Raw genomic sequence first — 19062 nt, 5'->3', positions numbered from 1 at the left:
GCAATCATGGGCAAATATTTGACTCACTGCCTAGAGAAAAGGAAGAGGCAAGAAGAGCAAATAGGGTCTTGGGAAGCAGCACTTGCTTATTTTCTTGTCTGTTCCGGTCTAGTAGTTGGCATCTTACAAGCATGATCATGCTGATTCTCTCTAACAGGTGTTGTGATACCTTTAATTGGTGAGGAAGGTGCTACATAAAGCTAACTCACTTGCTCATAGGCAGTTAACAAAGAATGCAGTTTGGGTGGAAACCTAACATATGGTTAAGACGGATGGAGAAAGGGGGTGAAGATTAAGGTCAGGGAGAGCAGTGAGGCACCACTGAGAAGCCTGTAGCTAAAAGGGAAGTGCAGTGAGCTAGAACAGGAAATATCAAAAAGATTATGAGCTAAGAAAGAATGGCCTTCGGTGACTCTAATATGTGAGATTCAAGATGGCGCTGGAAGGAGAGGAAAAGAAGTTTCTCAACCTGAGAAACATTAGTGACATTAAGGATGTCAGGCCCTCCCTGGTGGCACAACGGGTTAGGACGTAGCACTGCAAGCTAGCTGCAGCCGCTTCAGTCGGAGTTCGATCCTTGGCCCTGGAAGTGATCCATAGGGTTCAACAGACCTCTCCTGTCTCACCTGCTGCTCCCCTCAGCAGTGTACTTTGTTGGTGTGCCTGTTTTACTCCCACTCTGTCTCTGGTGAATCCTCTCACCACTCCTGCATCTCTGGCCTGAACCCCAGTTCTGTATGCATAAATATTTTTTTTTTTTAAAAAATAGCTTACATTAAAAAAAAAAACGGATGTCAAGGAAGGGCACAGTTTTGAAGGGAATTATGCGGAGTCCATTGTGTTTGTGGTTTTGTCCATTGTGTTTAGACTTCTGGTCCATGCTGGACAGTGGTTAGTGCTGGACTGGCGGTGTAGCCTGGGGGTCTACTAAAAGCTATGGATGAGATGAGACTGCCAGCCGGGGAAACAGATCAGCATGCTGTAGGCTGAACTCTGGGGACCACTGTGCTGTTTCTCCCAATATACTATCACTGCTTCTTAGTGGGGGTCCCCTGCTTCTGAGGTAGAACATTAGAAAATAGGCAAGGGCACTTTGGATGTCCCAGTGGTTGGAGGGTGTCACCAGCCTTCCAGGAACACAGGGTGTACAGGGATATGCAGTGGGCTGTTCAGCACAATGGAAAATTACTCTGGCATCCTCTTGATTTCTAACTATCCCACTGGACAATAATCTATGTGAAAAAAAAAATCTATATGTCTCTGAGCCTGGAATATAACTACAGTTTTCATATGTACATAGATATTCTACACCATTTAAATTTATATTTAATATCACAGGAATGTAGCCATGTAAGTAGAAAATTATGCTTTGCTTTGTTGAAATTAAATGGAGCTGTTCTACTACAGAAAATCACATCTGTGATGGTAACATCCTATCTAGCACTCGAGTTATCATTCTGCATGAGTAGTGAACCCGCTAAGGGCGATTCTGCACATGCTTCCTAACGTCTGACTATTTTGTCTTCAAGTCTATCTATACACAATTTTCCCCCTGTAAACACCTTTCCTTTTATTTATCTTTCATACTAGAATTAGGCCATTATATTCATTTTTTTAAATTATGTGTGAAGATGGTGATATTTTCTATAACTTTCATGTCAGGAGTGTGAAGGGAGACTTACAAGTCAGTTGCTGTAAGGGGGAATTCAACCTAATGGTTTTGAGAACCACTGGCTGTACATTAGAACAATCTGATAGAAATAGAATTTGAGTCACAAATGAAATTTTTAAGTTTTCTAGGAGTCACCTTAAAAAACAGTTAAAAGGATAGAATCTTTATGAAGCCACAATAAGGAAAATGTCACATGGTACAACATGGGTGAGTCTTGAGGACTTGGTGATAATTGAAATAAACCAGTCACAAAAAAAATACTGTACAGTTCCAGTAAATATGAATGATCTCTGAAGTCAGGTTCTTAGAAAGTTGAATGGTGGTTGCCAAGAATTGGGTTGGGATGAGGGGAAGGGAAGTTGTTATTTAATGAATGTAGACGTCAAAAATTGCAAAATGAAAAGAGTTCTTGATCACACAACATCAATATACTCGACACCATTGAACTATACACTTAAATAGTTAAGATGCTAAAGTTGTATGTGCTTTTTACCACAATAAAAAACTAAAAGAAGATGAAATTCATTCAATAACATGTTTATTTATATTTAACCCAATATATTCCAAATGCCCGGCCATGGACCTGAGCCACCTGGCGCAGCAGACCTCTCCTGACCCCCACTGCTCCCCTGAGCAGTGTACTTCAGTAAACTGCCTGGCCTGTTCTGCTCTCCTCTCTGTCTCTGGTGAATCCTCTCACCCACCACACCTCTGGCCTGTACCCCAGTTCTATAAGCACAAGCACATAAATCTTTTTTAAAAAAAAATTTTTTTTTTTTGGTATTTTACACCAGCAGCACCTATCCACCCAGACTGGCCACATCTCTGGAGCTCGGTAGTTACTTGGTTATTAGTAGCTAGTGATTACTATATTAGACAAAAATGTTAACTAGATAATAGTTAACACTTGCTGAGCAGACTTTAAGTACCAGACACTGCTGGGAATCCTCCACAAAGAATGACTTAACCTCAGAGCAGCCTGGTGAGATTGGCATACTCTTTGTCCCTGTCACTCAGAGAGCCCGAGTAGTTTGCTTGAGGCCAGGCACAATATTCCAAATAGAAAGTTGACCCCAGGGCCCCCCCTGGAGGTGCAGTGGGATGGAGCACTGCAAAGCCAAGCCAAGCCAAGCCGTGGCTACCCCAGTGGAGTTCAATCCCAGCCCACATGGCAGAGCAGACTTCTGTCTCGACGGCTGCTCCCCTCAGCAATGTACTCTGCTGATCTGCCTGTTCTGCTCCCCACTATCTCTGGTGAATCCTCTCACTGCTCCTGCACCTCTGGCCTATATCCCATTTCTGTATGCATAAATAAATAAATCGTTAAAAAAAAAGAAAAAAGGAAGGTGACCTCAGGCCTACTGTCTCCTAAACCCTGCCTTAGTCACTGTGCAATGGAGCCTCTGTAGGACTTTTCCCTAAGACTCCTCCTGGTAGCCCTCTTCCCAGGGGATGCTGGGTGCTTGCTTCAGTGAGGCCAGAATAGCTGTGCAGGCCTTATGGCAGCAGGAAACTGGCTGCCCCACCAGGGAGACATTAGGCTGGTCTTTCCTTGCATTCCTGAGAAGCATGGCCGAGACACTGGCCAGACCCTCCGAAAGCTGAAGGGAACTTGTGTTTGCTGCACAGACCCCTGCAATGTTCTTTGTTGTTCTTTGTTTTTCTCTGCATTATCTCTAGGGGAGGGGTGGGCCTAGGCAAATCAAGGCAACAAACACCCAGGTAAGGCAGGAGGTTTGCTCCAACTCATGCATGGAAGACAGGCTTGCTGTGGAGACTTGGCTGGCACATTGTCTGCATTCCAATAACTTTTTCTCCTGGGTTTTCCATAATAAAGACAGATTTATTTACTTCCTGGGACTCCCCCAGGATAACACTAACAACTTCCTCATTAATTGTCAAATGAGGACAAAATGATAACATTTGCTTCCTACTTAGACAACTCCCCTCATTGATGAAAAGTCTCCTTTAAGCTAATATGCTCTTCACTTGTTTCATTTCAACACCTCCGTGGAGGCTACTAATGAGCTGACTCCTTGCCTGGCCGGTCCCTCGGCCTTTCCTTGTGTTCTCAGTTCCAAGGCCAATTTAGACTTTGCAGTTCTGGAAAGCGGGAGACTTGCCCTATAGGTGAAGCACGACAGGAGCCCTCATGAGAGATGTGGACACTTACACTTGCCACCTTTCCTGAGCCCCCCAGAAAGGGAAAACTACTTGCAGCTTCCAAGAACATGAATATTGCCTAAAAATGTGACCTCCGGATGAAAATGGTCTCCCAGGTTCGACTGGGCAGCTTAATGAGTCAGGTAATTATCTCTACTTTCCCTTTATAGGAGCCTCTCGATTATTATCTAGTAAAGAAAGGATTCCAGGCCTAGGCCCTCAAGGCCAGGGCAGTAAACCATGGAACTGCAGAAGTGCCTCCTCCCAGAGGTTGTCCTCTGGCAGGGCTCAGAGGCCTTTGAAAGGATTCCTTATTCCCGCTTTATGGAGAATACTGTGTGCCAACAATTCTTCTTCCTGGCACTGTCCTCCTGGGTGTCAGATGGGTCACTTCATTGGAGTGCTGTGAATCAGGTCAGTCTGTTCCTCGGATTAACCCTGATCTCATTTTGTTGGCAGCGGGCAGTAGCCCGAGGCCCCGCTGCCTTCCAAAGGCTGCCTGTTCATGCCAGCACTACTTGGAGCGGACGTGCTGACTGAGCTTGCACTGTGAGCCAGGCCCGGTTCTTAATGCTCCTCCAGCTTCATAGGTTTCCTGGTACTTTCCCCCATCTGCGCAGGTCAGGAAGCTGAAACTCAACGAGGTTAGACACCTTACCCACCATCACCCAACTCACATAACTGGGAGACCTAGGATTGGAACCTACATCTCTCTGACTCCAAAGCCTAGGGCTGAATCCCTCTTCCATACTACTAGCAGTTGTCTGGCAGGGAAGGAATTATTTGGGCAATATTTTCATCACCAGAACTCTGACATATTTTAAGGACATCCACTTGCATCGTTATTGATGACACATCAGGATCTGGCACCAGTCACCCTGGCATTTACTCCCACCACCTTCACTGCAGTCAGCTTCGTTAGGTCAGGGCCCATTTTCCCAGCCAGGCCAGGGGATCTTCCCTGGGAATTTTCAAGTTGAAACTGAAAAACAGAAGAGACTGGGCCCTCCCTGGTGGCGCAGCGGGTTAAAGCACAGCACTGAGAAGCTAAAGCCTCTTCAGCAGGAGTTCCATACCCGCCCAGGAGGTGACCCACATGGCATGGCAGACCTCTCCTGACCCGCCCGCTGTTCTCCTCAGCAGTGTACTTTGTCAGTCGGCCTGTTCTGCTCCCCACTCTGTCTCTGGTGAACCCTCTCACCACTCCTGCACCTATGGCCTGTACCCCAGTTCTGTATGCACAAATAAATAAATCTTTAAAAAAGAGAGAGAGGCCTTTCTGACTCCAGTTCTGCAACTTGGTAGGTGTGTGCTCCAAGGGGCCATGGCTCATGGTCTACGATTGTGGAGAAAAGCAAAGAGATCACACAGAGAAGGAAGGAATGTCCAATGCGTCAATGACTCAAACCCCTGAGACACACTCGTTGCATTTCCTAACAGTTTTGCAGCCATCCCAGGCCAGGCAAGTTCACCATCCATTCAGGCAGCTTAAAACCCTGGAGCTGGGCCCTCCTTGGGGGCGCAGCTGTTAACACTAAGCACAACACTATGAATTTTATACTTCTTCTGCATGAGTTTGATCCCCACCCCGGAGGTGACCTACATGGTGCGGCAGACCTCTCCTGACCCGCCCGCTGCTCTCCTCAGCAGTGTACTTCGTAGATCTGCCTGTTCTATTCCCTACTGTCTTAGGTGAAGCCTCTCACCGTCCCCGCACCTCTGGCCTGTACCCCAGTTCTATATGCACAATTAAATAAATCTTTTAAAAAACAAACAAAAAACCTTGGAGCCCCTGGCATCATCTCCACAGGTTATTTAATAGTATGCAGAACAAACAAGCCAGCAGCGAGACAGCACCTTGGGGACCCCTGCAAATCTCTATATGCTCTTTCCTTTGGGCTTTCTCTGTGATTTTCTCATGGTCTACAGCCATCGCTTATCTTCCCAGAGCCCCAGCCGTCTCTGAGTAGCACTGCTTTGATAGCACAGACCTCTAGGCACAAAGGTGCATAGTTATGCATGCTCATGCCTCACTCCACCATCAGGTGTGTGTGCCCTATGCCCACGCTCCCAAGCACCTTGGCATTAAGGCGATAAAAGCCTGACCAATCCACTTATTCTATACAGTCATCAAATTTCCCTTTTTCATCCAAAATAGTCCAGTTCAATCAATGGATCAGAATTGTTTTGATACACCATGCTCTGGAACTTGGTTGGCTAAACACAATGAAGGGCCTCTATAGGGCTATAATGTGCACTTAGAGACACAGCTGTGGCCCAGTAGGGAGGCAGGAGTGGAGGGGGTGAAACATAGCAAGCTGCAGAAAGACTTCTTGCAGCATCAGCTGTAGCAAATATCCCATCAAGAAGAGATCTCGAGAACCAAAGCAGTTGAGAATGGAGTCAGGATTTCATTGGTAGAAGTTTTTGACATGGGATTGATTAAATTGAGATGATAAGGAAGAACCTAGGATAATTCTCAAGTGGTTGCTGATGCCATTAACTGAATGGACAATACAGGAGGCAGAGCAGACAGCAGGGATGTGAGGGGAAAGCAATAGGTAACAAGCTTGGCCACAGAGGGTTGATGAGTGCCCAGCTTTTTGTGACTTCTATACGTTAATATGGTGTGTTCTAGCACCCTGACAAAGGAGTGCGCTGGCAATAGCCTGCTGCTCACAGCCTCAGTCCTGAGCCTCACACCTCTTTCCATTCTGCTCTCAACTCTCAGTAGCCAAGTAGTCTTATTTTTTGTCCTTACATCACACTACAATTTTCTGTGTTACAGGGCAACCCAATGTGAACTGGATTGCCTGTCTGTGGGTCCTCACCTGCACACTTATAATTCAATTGTACTGCAGGCATACACAAAACGGTCAATAATGGGGTCATTTACAAAGGGAAAAGGAAAAGGAACAACCCAGGGAAAAAGAGAGAAAGAGAGACAAAAATTAATTAGAACATCCTACCAGTTCCGCTGACTTGGAACTCCAGTAACACTGAAAGCTCATCAAGAGCCAAGCCACCAGCCACCAGCCACCAGCTACCAGCCACGCGGTCCAGACAGAGCACAAGAGCGTCTAACATGGCTCCCTTATATATCCCAAAAATCCCAGAATGCCTGTTTAGCTCCGCCCTTGGGTCTTTGCAGTTCTCCCATGGTGTTGCTGGGAGTTGTAGTTTCAGTGACTGGAGTAGGGGGTGGAGTCCACAGAACTTTGCAGAGTTCCTTCAGGACAGCATTTCCCCTTAACAGCTGTAACTGGTTATTATATTTCTGGTAGAACTTGGGCTCCATTCCATAGGATTCTGTCCTTCCTATTGCTCCGTTGATTTGAACCACCTTGTAAAATCTCTCTCCTTGAGTGGCCGAGAAAGATGGCTCGCATGGTTAAAATCAAACAAATGAACCATGCTGTAGACAACTTACTCCAGCCAATTTGGCTGCCTATAATTATTAGGTTCTTTGTGCAGGGAATCTATAGCCCACCATAATTAAAAGAAGGTAAAGACTAGCGATTGTCTCCACCACAACTGCCCAACCAAGGAGTGTGGGTAGGTTGCACTAAAATCAAGCCCCAGACCAAATTCTGTTACACATGCAAACATTTGCTAATTACAGGCATTATACTAATGCACAATCTCTTTCTGAAGTGGATGAAGACCTTTGCTTTCAGACATACACCTTGCATGATGAGGTGTCATTCTAATGGCAGAATTCAGCTGAGCTACCAGTTAAATCTGCAACAGCTTCATCTGTTAGATACAACACATTGGACCACCAGATGGAGGCTTAGGCAGACAATTGTAAGGCAGACAGTAGGCTGTGCCACTGAGCTTGCAAAATTCTTACCTCTCTTCATGCAAGCCTGGAGGACCCATGTTGAATACTTAATCATTCTTATCTCTTTTGTGCTGTTCATTTCACCAATGAAAAATCAGTTCTAAACCTACTAAATAAATGAACAAACCCTCTAGTCCTGATGGAAGACACAAGACTAAGACTCGACCCAGAAATAAATCTGCACCTTTAAAGTGAACTTGACAAGTTCAAGGGAGCTGAAAGGACTCAGTGGGGAAAGGATAATTCTTTCACTGAATGGTGTTTGGAAAATTGGATTAGTAGGTGCTCAATGTGTTTGTAAAGTTGACTTTAACTCAAAAGACACCAATTCTGTTTTCCTTCCTCCCTGTTTTTCATCCATGTATTAAAAGAGGCATCAACAATGTTGATTAATTGGCCAAAGATAGACAAAGATAATTAGGAGGATTGGGATGAGACAGAGCCAGAGTAGACAATAAATTGGAAAACAATCTGGGCATGACCCAACATAGATACATTTTTAGTGTGTTTTTACTTTAAATGTTCTGAGTTGTCATTAAGTTTCCTCTTAGGGTAAGCTCTGGAGTTGTAGTAGGGCAAGTATTCTCTGTGTTGACTGATCTTTGATATTTATCCCAAAGAGGAGAAAGCAACCTGAAGCCTTATTCAATTGACTCTTCCCTATGAGTTGTGTAGTTCCCAGTGGAGTGAAGGTCTGTGAGCACTGTCAGCCAGACAGAAAGCCCATCAGAAGGATGCTGACCTCATTTTGTCCACTGCAGTTCAAATACACAGACTTGCACTTGACATTTGCCGAAGTGCAGCTACACAAATGGTGGTAAAATGATGCTCCACCTATTCAGCCCACATCAAAGTGGCTAAATGGGGTTTTCAGTGTTAGAAAATAGAGTTGGCAGAAATACTGAGATACAGGCCATTGATTCAGAGCCACTCTTCCTTTGCAGCTCTGGATCTGTAATTTCACATAAGACCAGGCCTGTATCTCATTGGCCATTTCATCTCATTTAAATAAATAGGGCAGAAGGAGAGAGGCTGATGTGGAACTTAGGCTTGCAAAATATATCAAGCTTATGCATTTGATATATGCGGAAAACACTATGAGCAAATGACTGCTGTCACCAGAGTTTCCAGGAAAGGCACCCGAGGCCAGAGAGGGGCATTAACTCCTGTTTCTTATCTGTACCTTTGCATACAGGCCCAACATTTTCTCCCACCCATTGCCTCCTTAGCCTGAACACCACACTACACAAAATAAATTCTGCAACACAGAGATGAAAGCCATAGTGCTAGGAAATAGTAATAGGAAATAGATTCCATTGAGAATCCCTGGATTTGCCTTCAGTCAAGACAAATATGCAGGGCCTGGGGCTTGTTATTCTTCCTATGGGAACAAAGGATCCTCTGAAGAGCTCATGGATGCACATTCATTAAATGAAGGTCATTCTGTGAATGAAATCTGGTGTGTTTTTATTTGTCCGGGTAAGTAGGAAAAGTGGTTAGCAATGATAATAAAAGACCCTTATGTTCTCATCTGAAATTCAGAACTTCTCAGAATTTAGGAAGGCCACTCATTACCTCTCTAGGAAGAGATCCTAAGTAACTGACACATTTTTAAATTATATTTCTGCAGCAAACATATGACTACTCATCCCAAGGAAGGGCACAAAGATGACAAAGCGTTCACACCTGTTCAAGTGAGGATTAGCCCTAAATGAATTGTGAAAAAACTTTTGACTTTCACAGTTGTCTGAATCCCAATTTTTGATTAACAGATCATGGAGTTGTAATCATATTTAGCTGCCTAGCTTAGCTATCTTGAGAAAAGAAACTCCCTTTGGGGAGCCACAAACATCACACAGCTTCAAATGCAGAAACCAGGGATGCCCGTGGCAACCCCATCCACCTGCCTGTCCTCCCCAGAGATTTCAAGATTGTGTGTGTTTTCACTCTTTCTTTCTGATTCCTCATAGGGCAGTATTGGTTTCATGGCTCCCACTGACTCCACATGGTGAGTGAGGACAGAATACTGGTTAAGGTCTATGACTTTGTGGCCTTAATTTGGCTTAAATCCTACCTCTAACACTCCTTGGTTGTTGGTTGGATTCTGGAAACTGCTTAACCTCTTTGAACCTCAGCTTGCTCAGTCATAAACCCTCTTGCTGGGTTGTCATAAGAACTAAATGAGACTATAAAACTGCTGACATTTATGGAATGCTACCTCTATACCAAGCATGTGCTAAGAGTTCTTCTATAGGATGGATGACTTTAGCAAGCAGATACTATCCTGTCTTATAGATGGGAAAATGAAGGCTTAGGTAATTTGAGTAGATAAATCATTTTTTAAAAAAGATTTATTTATGCATGTAAGAACTGGTGTAGGCCAGAGGTGTGGGGTGGTGGTGGTGGTGAGAGGATTCACCAGAGACAGAGTAGGGAGCAGAACAGGCAGATGGACTGAAATACACTAGCCGAAGGGAGCAGTGGGTGGGTGAGTGAGAAGAGGTCTGCTGAGCCATGTGGGTTAACTCTCTGGCTGACTGGGGATCCAACTTGTGCTGCAGTGGCTGACAATAACTTGGTAGCACTGACCACCAGAGATGGCCCTCAACAAAGCCTTATGAAATGGAGAAATGGAGAAAGCTGGCATTTGCCATGAACTAATCTAACTCCTGGTATGCTTAGCAACGCTTATGACTTGTTAGATGGTAGGTAAATTTCCTTACATAGTTTCTGGAACACAGTGAAGTCTCAATGTGTGACACCTATGATGTGTCATGATGATGGAGGAGGATGACTGAATTTTAAAACAAGTACATCTGGTGGAAACCACAAAGGTATTTGATTGTCCATGATCACTCCTGTGATGCTGACACTCAGATTGTCAAAAGATGGAACATTTTCTGTCACCACAGATATCCCTCCTGTTAGCTTTCTATAGCCACACTGTCTTACGTCCTGCATCTCCTTCCCCAACTCATCTTTTTTTTTTAAAGGTTTATTTATTTGTGCATACAGAACTGGGGTACAGGCCAGAGGTGCAGGGGCGGTGAGAGGCTTCACCAGAGACAGAGTGGGGAGCAGAACAGGCTGGCTGATGAAGTACACCACTGAGGGGAGCAGTGGGCGGGTCAGGAGAGGTCTGCATGCCATGTGGATCACCTCCAGAACAGACGGGGATCGAACTCATGCAGAAGTGGCTTTAGCTTCTTCTTCTTCTTCTTCTTTTTTAATTTTATAACAGTTTATTTTACATTTTTACTTTTTTTTTTTCCATCTCAATTGTAGTCCCCGCGGGTGACTTTATCTTCTTAGTGCTGTGCTTTAACCCACTGAGCCTCCAGGGAGGGGTGGGGGGAGGCTCTTTTCCCCTCCCCTCTACTCCCCTCCCCTCCCCACTTACCTTCCTCCCCACTCATCTCTCTCCCCACTCATCTTTAACTCCTGGCACATTTATGATTTTGCCATTTCAAGAATGTTTTTTAAAATGCAGTAACACAATAGGTAACACTATGTGGGGTTGGCTCTTTTTCACTCAGCAGAATTCTCTGGAGCTTCACCGCCAGCATGTGCAGTGGCAGTTTGCTCCTCCTTATTGCTGAGAAGAGTTCCATGACGTCAGAGTTCTGCAGAGCTGAGCCCCCACCTGCTGAAGGATATCTGAGTGTCTGCAGTTCAGCACCACTATCTGAGTAACTGTTTGGAACACTTGCATAGAGATTTTTTGGTGAAGATGTTTTTGCTTCTCTCCAGTAATACCTGGAATTCCAGTTCTGGTCACATGGCAGCAGCATTTGAAGTGACTGAAGAAAGTGCTGAACTTTTCCAAAGTGGCAGTGCCATTTTACATCCTCACCAACTGTGTAGGAACCATCGGGTTTCTCTGTGTTTAGAACTGTCACTATGTTTTCTCTTTGACCTTTCTGAAAAGTGTAGTGATAATTTACTGTAATTTTGATTGACATTTCCCATTGGCTAATGTTGGCTAATGGTTCTTGTTTTTATTTGCCATTAGAATATCATCTTCAGTAAAATTTCTCTTCATGCCATTTTCCCATTTATTTTTCTTAGTTTCTTCTCAATTTTTAACTGTTGAAATTTGAGTGTATGTTACATGTCTAGAAATAGCTCTTGGTCAGATTTATTGCAGTAATATCATATGTAACATTTTGTGACTGGCTTTTGCAAATATTTTTCTGTCTAAAGCTTGTCTTTTCATTCTTATAACAGTATTTTGCAAAGCAAAAGTTTTAAGTTTTAATGACACCCATTAATTTTTTCCTTTGTAGATCATATTCTCTGTTGACCAGTCTAACAAATCTTTGCCTAACCTCAAATCACAAAGATATTCCTGTTTCCTTTTTTGAAAGTTTTGTAGTTTCATATTTTACATTTCAGCCCATGATCAATTTTGAGTTAATTTTTTAGAAGAGGTGGTATTTAAGTTGAGGTTTATTGCAAAGGTTATCCTATCTTCATTCAATTGCTTCTTTGTGAAAAATCAGTTGGGAATATTTGTGTTGGTCTAGTTTTTGATTTTCTATTCTGTTCCACTGATCTATGTGTCTATCTCTCTATAAACAATTCCGTAAGTCTTGAAAACAAGGAGTCTTATTCCCTATGCTTGCTCTTTCACAAAATCATTTATCCTAATTCTTTTGCATTTCCATGTGGATTTTTAAATAATCTTGTCTTTACTGTCCACAAAAAAAAAAAAAAAAGGCCTTGCTGGGAATAAAATTAAATTTATATTTAAATTAAGGAGAAGTGACCTCTTACTGGGTTGAGTCTTAGAACTCACAAAGAGATTGTAAACTTAGATCTCTGATTTCTTTCCTCAGTATTTATTGGGTTTTTGCATAGAATTCTGACATATTTTGTCAGAATTTACACTTCAGTATTTCTTTTATTTTTTTTTTGAGTAATTAGAGGTGGTGATATATTTTTAATTTTGATGTTTACCTGTTCATAATAGCATATAGACATGCAACTGATTTTTTGTGTTTTTCTTGTATTTTACAACCTTGCTGAATTCACTTATTTTATGAGTTGGGCTTCTTTTCTTAGTTTTGTAGATTTGATATGATTTTCTACATAGACAATCATGTCACCTATAAACAGGAACCGTTTACTTTCTTATGGATGCTTATATGCATCCTTTTTTTTTTTTTTTTTTGTGCCTCATGTCATCAGAACTTCTAATAGAGGTTGCATAAGATTGGTAAGAGCAAATATCCTTGTCTCGTTCCTGACTTAATGGGGAAAAGTGTTAAGCTTTTTGCCACTAAATACAATACAAGCTGTAGAATTTTGGGTGTGTATTCTTTAACAAGTCGAGGAAGTTACACTTTACTCCTATTTTTTATTTTCTGCCTGAGTCTTTATCATGAATGTATGCTGAATTTTGTTAAATGATTTTGCATCCGTTGATAAGATCATGTGATTTTTTTCCCCCCTCAGCATCAAAATGATGGTATACATTGATTTTCAAATATAGAATCAGCCTTGCATTCTAGGAATAAGTTTTCCTTGGGAAGATGGAAAGGACCTTCAGACAGTGCTCTGCTAAATTTTAAGCCATCTGATAACCAGTGATGAACTTATCAGTAGTCAGAGAGAGTAAGAATTTCCAGGGTGAGGTGTAATGTGTGCAGAAACACTGAGATGTGAAACTATCTTCTCAAAGCAAAAATACAAGTATTTCAGGCTGCAGTACTGAATTCAACAGGGAGAGTGGCAGAATATGAGGCTCAGATAAGGCAAAGCAGAGTTGCAATGTGCCCACCGATATTAGTGGCTCACTTCAAGGTGACGGGAAATCCCTGAGGCAGGACTTGGGGACTGAGCCAATTAGTTTGCCTCTTAGGGATCCTATGAGAAGTCCCTGCAGGACTGAACCTAGAGAAGATGAACCACAGGGACTCTTTAGAAGAATCTAGGAATGGAAGGCGGGGCCCTCCATTACCAAGATCTCAGAACTCTGTTCCTTCGTTCCTCTATCACGTCTCCTGGAAGCCCCTTGATTCTTTCTATCCACTACTCTGCCACGCGTTCAGGTCATATCAAATTCCTCTGTCTTCCACATCTAATCAGCTGGCTCACCCTGTTCATAGAAACCCTGTGTCCTCATTCTCTTTTGTCTTTGCTATATTCACTGCTGCCTGCTGAGTTCGCCTGGGGCATTCATATTCTCCTCACTGGCTCCTTACTTGTGCGCTTTCTCCACCTCTGATCTATTCGCGCCCTTTCCCTGCTTTCATTTTTGAAATTCCCCGTGCTAGTGAAATCACATCTATTTCTCCATAAAATCTTCAAAAAGCATCTGCTTGGTTTGGGTTGAGTGGAACAGGCTTCTGACTGGGTGCAGGACTGAGGTCATAGAGGAACTATTCAGGTCTTTGAGAGAAATCAAATGCGACCTGGTAGGGGAGCCTCAAAGCAAGGGCATCATCTGCGAGGCAGAGCTTTGGGTCTGAAGAGCTACGTTCGCGTTAGCAAGTCCACACACCACATCACGCTGCTCCTTTCTTTCATCGCCGTTTTAAATCAGACTAGCATGGGAGGACACTGGCTGTGAAATGAATGCAGTTTGGTCAGTTTATTAATTTTTGTAATTTAATAAGGACTTTTCTGGATTTTTCCCTGTTTCCACTTGCTCCAGTATTAGAAAATACCCGCCTTTTACTCTACTTGGTCTCAGACTTCTAGGAAATGCAATAGCTCTGGCCATTATGTGGTCATCAGGACCCCTGGACATGGATTCCACATATAGCAGGGTTATCACACCAGGCTCTGGGAGACACGTCACTGTCTAGATTGTGACAGTGTCGGAGAAGGGATTGTGCTGCCTTTGTAATGAGGGTGGGAAGCAGGAACGCCAGTCCTCACTTGCCCAGGGACAGAGCAGTATTTGTTTAGCAAATGAGTGCTAATATTTGTTAGACCTGAAGCCTTGGGGACGTTATTCCAAGAATACAAAATTATATTCCAGTCTTCAGTTTCCTGATGCAGTCTTTCACCACGCCAGACCCCAGTTCAAACCTGAGAACTAAAGACTGAGTTCTTTACCTTCCTTTATTATCTTCCTTTCAGATCTGCTCCCTACGCCCTCTTTAAGCTCCCTTTTGTCACTACATAGCCCAGGCATCCATTCTCAGTATTTCTCTACTTGATTCCTTCTTCCCTTCTTTTAGCCCTGTGTTGTTAGTTCAAACCTGTCAGATCTCTGTAATAGTCATTGAGGAATTCCACTCCAGTCTCAACTCTGCTTACCTCTGATCACTGCCTGCTCATTTTTTGACCATGATGAACTTCTCGCCTTGAATCCTTTGACCTTTTGTGACATGGACAGTGATTGTATTGTCAATGGTGGAAGGAGTGGGAGGTAGTATCAGTGGTGGAAGGAGTGGCTTCGATGTGGCTAAGAAGTTATGAGGATACGCTGGACTCTTGGTTGATGAGCAAAGGTCTTCAGAGTAGAAATTCACCTTTCAGAGGGAATGGAAAGACAACGGCAGATTTCAGATGCTCTATGCCAAGTTCCCATGGCAACCTATAAAAATCAAGCCTTTATTAATATCACATCTAGTCCTCTGAGACTGACAGTGGGAGAAGAATCTCCATGTAGATAAAATGGCTGGATTTGATAGCCCTAACTCTCATGACACAGCTGCCTCCTTCATCTTCTTACCAGAGCCCTGCACATCACTCTGCTCTCTGTGTACTGTCCACCCAATGAGTCCATGTTGGAAAATACACCCGTTCACTCGAACACTGAGATTCCAGACAGCCTCTTCTGCCCTGCTGTGTTCTCCAGCTCTAATGGCATAAATGGACATTTAAGCATCAGTGAACACAAGTGACTGTTACTGGTCTGCGCATCCCCCTATTCTAAATCATTACTCAGTGGCTGCCTAAGGATTGATGCTTAATATATACTTACTGAATAGATGGATTTAAAGAGCAAGGATGGCAAAACAGAAAAGAGCCTAGAAAGCCAGTCAAGCTAAGGAATCTGGCTTACAAAATATAACTTACTCATCTGCAGCATGTACTTCTTTCCAGAACTCTCCAGAACTCCCCATGTGGCATAGCTCCTCAACTCACCTTTCCCACCCGGGGTGCCCCTGCCTATCCTTCCTAAGATAGAGCCATGGAGTGAGAGGGCCAGGAGGTTGCCTTTATGTGGTCTAAATCTACTCTCTAAGGTTCCAGACTCCTGCATGGAAGACTATGTCTTCCCTGGGTGATAGATTCTGGGAATGTCCATTTCTTTAGGGCTGTTCATTTATTCAAGTCAGAAGGGGAAATAGTTTCATCTCCCTTGCTGATGTTTATCAATTTCTCCTAAAACATTCTATGGAGAATTAGCAAGAAGGAAGACATGAGCAATGAATACATACAACAAAAGATTTCTATATCTACACTTAGGGGAATTATATTATACCTTACCTTTTAAGGACTTAGGTTTCCCTAAGTTGTCTTCATATTGTCTACTCCACTGGAGGTACTTGGAGACTGGGAAATTTTAATGTCTTGTATCATTTTCTGATGTGATTTTTCTTTGATATAATAGAAACTGGAGGAAGCAACTGCAGTCCATGGTTATCTTAAACTGTTTTTTAGAAATTTATCATGGAAGTTTAATGAGATGCTGTGCTCTTTGTCAAGCTCTGGCAACAGTGATCGACAACCCAGGGACAGGCCAGACATTCCCTCTCTGCCCTTTGCACTTGATGCTGAAACACATCTTTCAGCAGGCCCTGCTGGGTGCCTGGCTCAGGATCTGCGTCTCTGTACTGCAGCTCTTGATGCCATACCAGAAGGCACTTGAGAACACACATTAAGGTCATGGGTCATGGCAGCTAAGGAAGAGCCTACATGGATTTGTTCTGTGTTTGAACCAATTTGGGGACGTTTAGCAGAGGAGGTAGAGGATAACTGATCCTCTTAGCCTCACCAGTCCCTGACAGTGAGCCACAGATCTAGAGAAATCTAGAGGGAGAATGCCAGGGAGAACTGAAATAGGCATGGGGTGGCTGCGAGAGTTGGGGGCAGGAGTTACTGGCAGATGTGAGCTGAGAGAGGCTGCAGAGACCGAATAGTGAGTACTGGTGGTGAATAGTGTCTCTGGATGTTTGCTTCACCCATACATTTTTTCCTAGTACCTCTCTATAACTTTGAGACTGAACACGCATGTGATAGGTATAACACTATGATTTTAAGGCAATTTTTTTGAAAACTGCTAACAAGAGAGCAGATGGACATTGACTCCAAATTTCAAATATGGAAGAGGAAGGATTCGCTCTGCCTCAGTAATGTGATCAATTCACAGGAACAAAGCAGCATCGACTCAGCTCCTCCCTCAGGAGGTCTTGTCTCATTTTCCTACCCTGTTCTTGACTGTCTCTCAGACTTAGGCGTGTTTAATCTTTCACTTTCTCAATGGGCAGCCTATCTGACTTGAAGGTAAAGAACAGCCTCCTGTGTGATGAGCCAAGATTGACTAGGAAGTGTTCATTTTCCTACTGTTAAAAAAAATTATTTTACCAGAAGCTCAACAAACACAGACCTCTACGGATGATTGAAGAAATGTGTTAATGATAGATGAAACTAAACTTTTGTGAATGACCATGATGTCATTGAATTACAATGTTCTACTCTTGAAGCTTATATAATGGTATTTACCAATGTTAACTCAATAAAAATTAATTTTAAAAAGGTGGAGCGCTGAATTTGAAAGTTGCAGAATAGACCTTAGATGTACCCATCACAAGAAACAAAATTTATGACTCTATGTGGTGATGGATGTTAACACTTATAACATATACAAATATCAAATCATTATGTTGTACACCTGAAAGTAGTGTAATATTATATGTAAATCATGCCTCAATGAAAAAAAATCAAAGCTAGAAGAGCATGGCTCATGAATTATGGAGAGAAAATCCATTTTGCCATCCCACTAATGTTTGAGACAGAAGGTTATCATTTATCAGTCTCTCATGACCTTCCCATCCAATATAGGAGATGACAATATATAGGATAACAATAGTGGTATGTACTACTCACAATGAACACATGATTTACTGTCCAAACTGGGATGCTTATGAGAGTGGAAGAAAGTGCAAATAGTCATTAGTCCACGACAGTAAGTTATAGTGAGGTGTGGTAATCACCATAGGAACAGTGAGGATTCTGGAGTCAAGCCCAGACTTCAGTCACCATTCTGCACATACTTATTTGCCAAGTGTGTCCTACTCTCCTCATTTGCCTTAACACCTATCTGCCAATATTGTTATGAGGATTAAATGAGATATTATTTGTGAAATTCCCTAACATAGCACAAGACTGACTTTCCAAATATGTCCACAGTTTTTGATTTATAGCGCTATGGCGGCAAAGGTGGATTTGTTTGTTTTTTTCATTTATTCCTTCACCCATCAGTGAATTGGATAAGCGTTTATTGGATGGTATGGGCACCCAGGGAAATACTGCTACTATACAGAGGATGCTTTAGAAATTTTTGGAGGTGTATTTGGTTGTCACAATGACTTAGAAGGGACTACTGGCTTTTAAGAGGAGGGTGCCAATAATGCTAGACATCCTGCATGGACAGAAGAGCTCCGAACAATAAATGATCCTTCTCGGACACCTTGTGTCCCACTGGGCATTCATGGAGGTTTTAAAACAAAACAAAACAGGGCCCTCCCTGATGGCACAATGGGCTAAAGCATAACATTATGAAGCTATTGCAGCCACTGCAGCATGAGTTCAATCCCCGGCCAGGGAGCTGACCCACATGGTGTGGCGGACCTTTCTGCTCCCCTCAGCATTGTACTTCTTTGATCTGCCTGTTCAATCCTAGTCTCCACTCTGTCTCTGGTGAATCCTCTCACTCCCCTCAACCCCCTGCACCTCTGACCTGTACCCCAGCTCTGTATACATACACAAATAAATAGTTTTTAAAGATTTATTTATTTGTGCTGGGGTACAGGCCAGAGATAAAGGGGCGGCGAGAGGCTTCACCAAAGACAGAGTGGGGAGCAGAACAGGCAGATCAACGAAGTACACTGCTGAGGGGAGCAGTGGGCGGGTCAGGAGAGGTCTGCCACGCCATGTGGTCACCTCCGGGGCAGGCGGGAATCGAACATGAGGAAGTGGCTTTAGCTTCCCAGGGCTGTGCTTTAACCCTGTGTGCCACCAGGGAGGGCCATAAATAAATTTTTTAAAAAACAAAACAAAACTCTTCATCATGATCTGAACCTAGAGATCAGTTTCATTGTATACACAAATGCAAAATTTTTTCTTTTTGTAGAGTTCTGATATGGAGTGAATTTTCAAGAACTGTATCAGCTGTGTAAATTAAGAGAAGGCTGTACTTTGT

The sequence above is a fragment of the Condylura cristata genome, unplaced genomic scaffold (genome assembly GCF_000260355.1).
Source record: "Condylura cristata isolate star-nosed mole 26May11 unplaced genomic scaffold, ConCri1.0 scaffold00009, whole genome shotgun sequence".
NCBI classification, from domain to species: Eukaryota; Metazoa; Chordata; class Mammalia; order Eulipotyphla; family Talpidae; genus Condylura; species Condylura cristata.
This window is presented reverse-complemented; position numbering follows the sequence as displayed.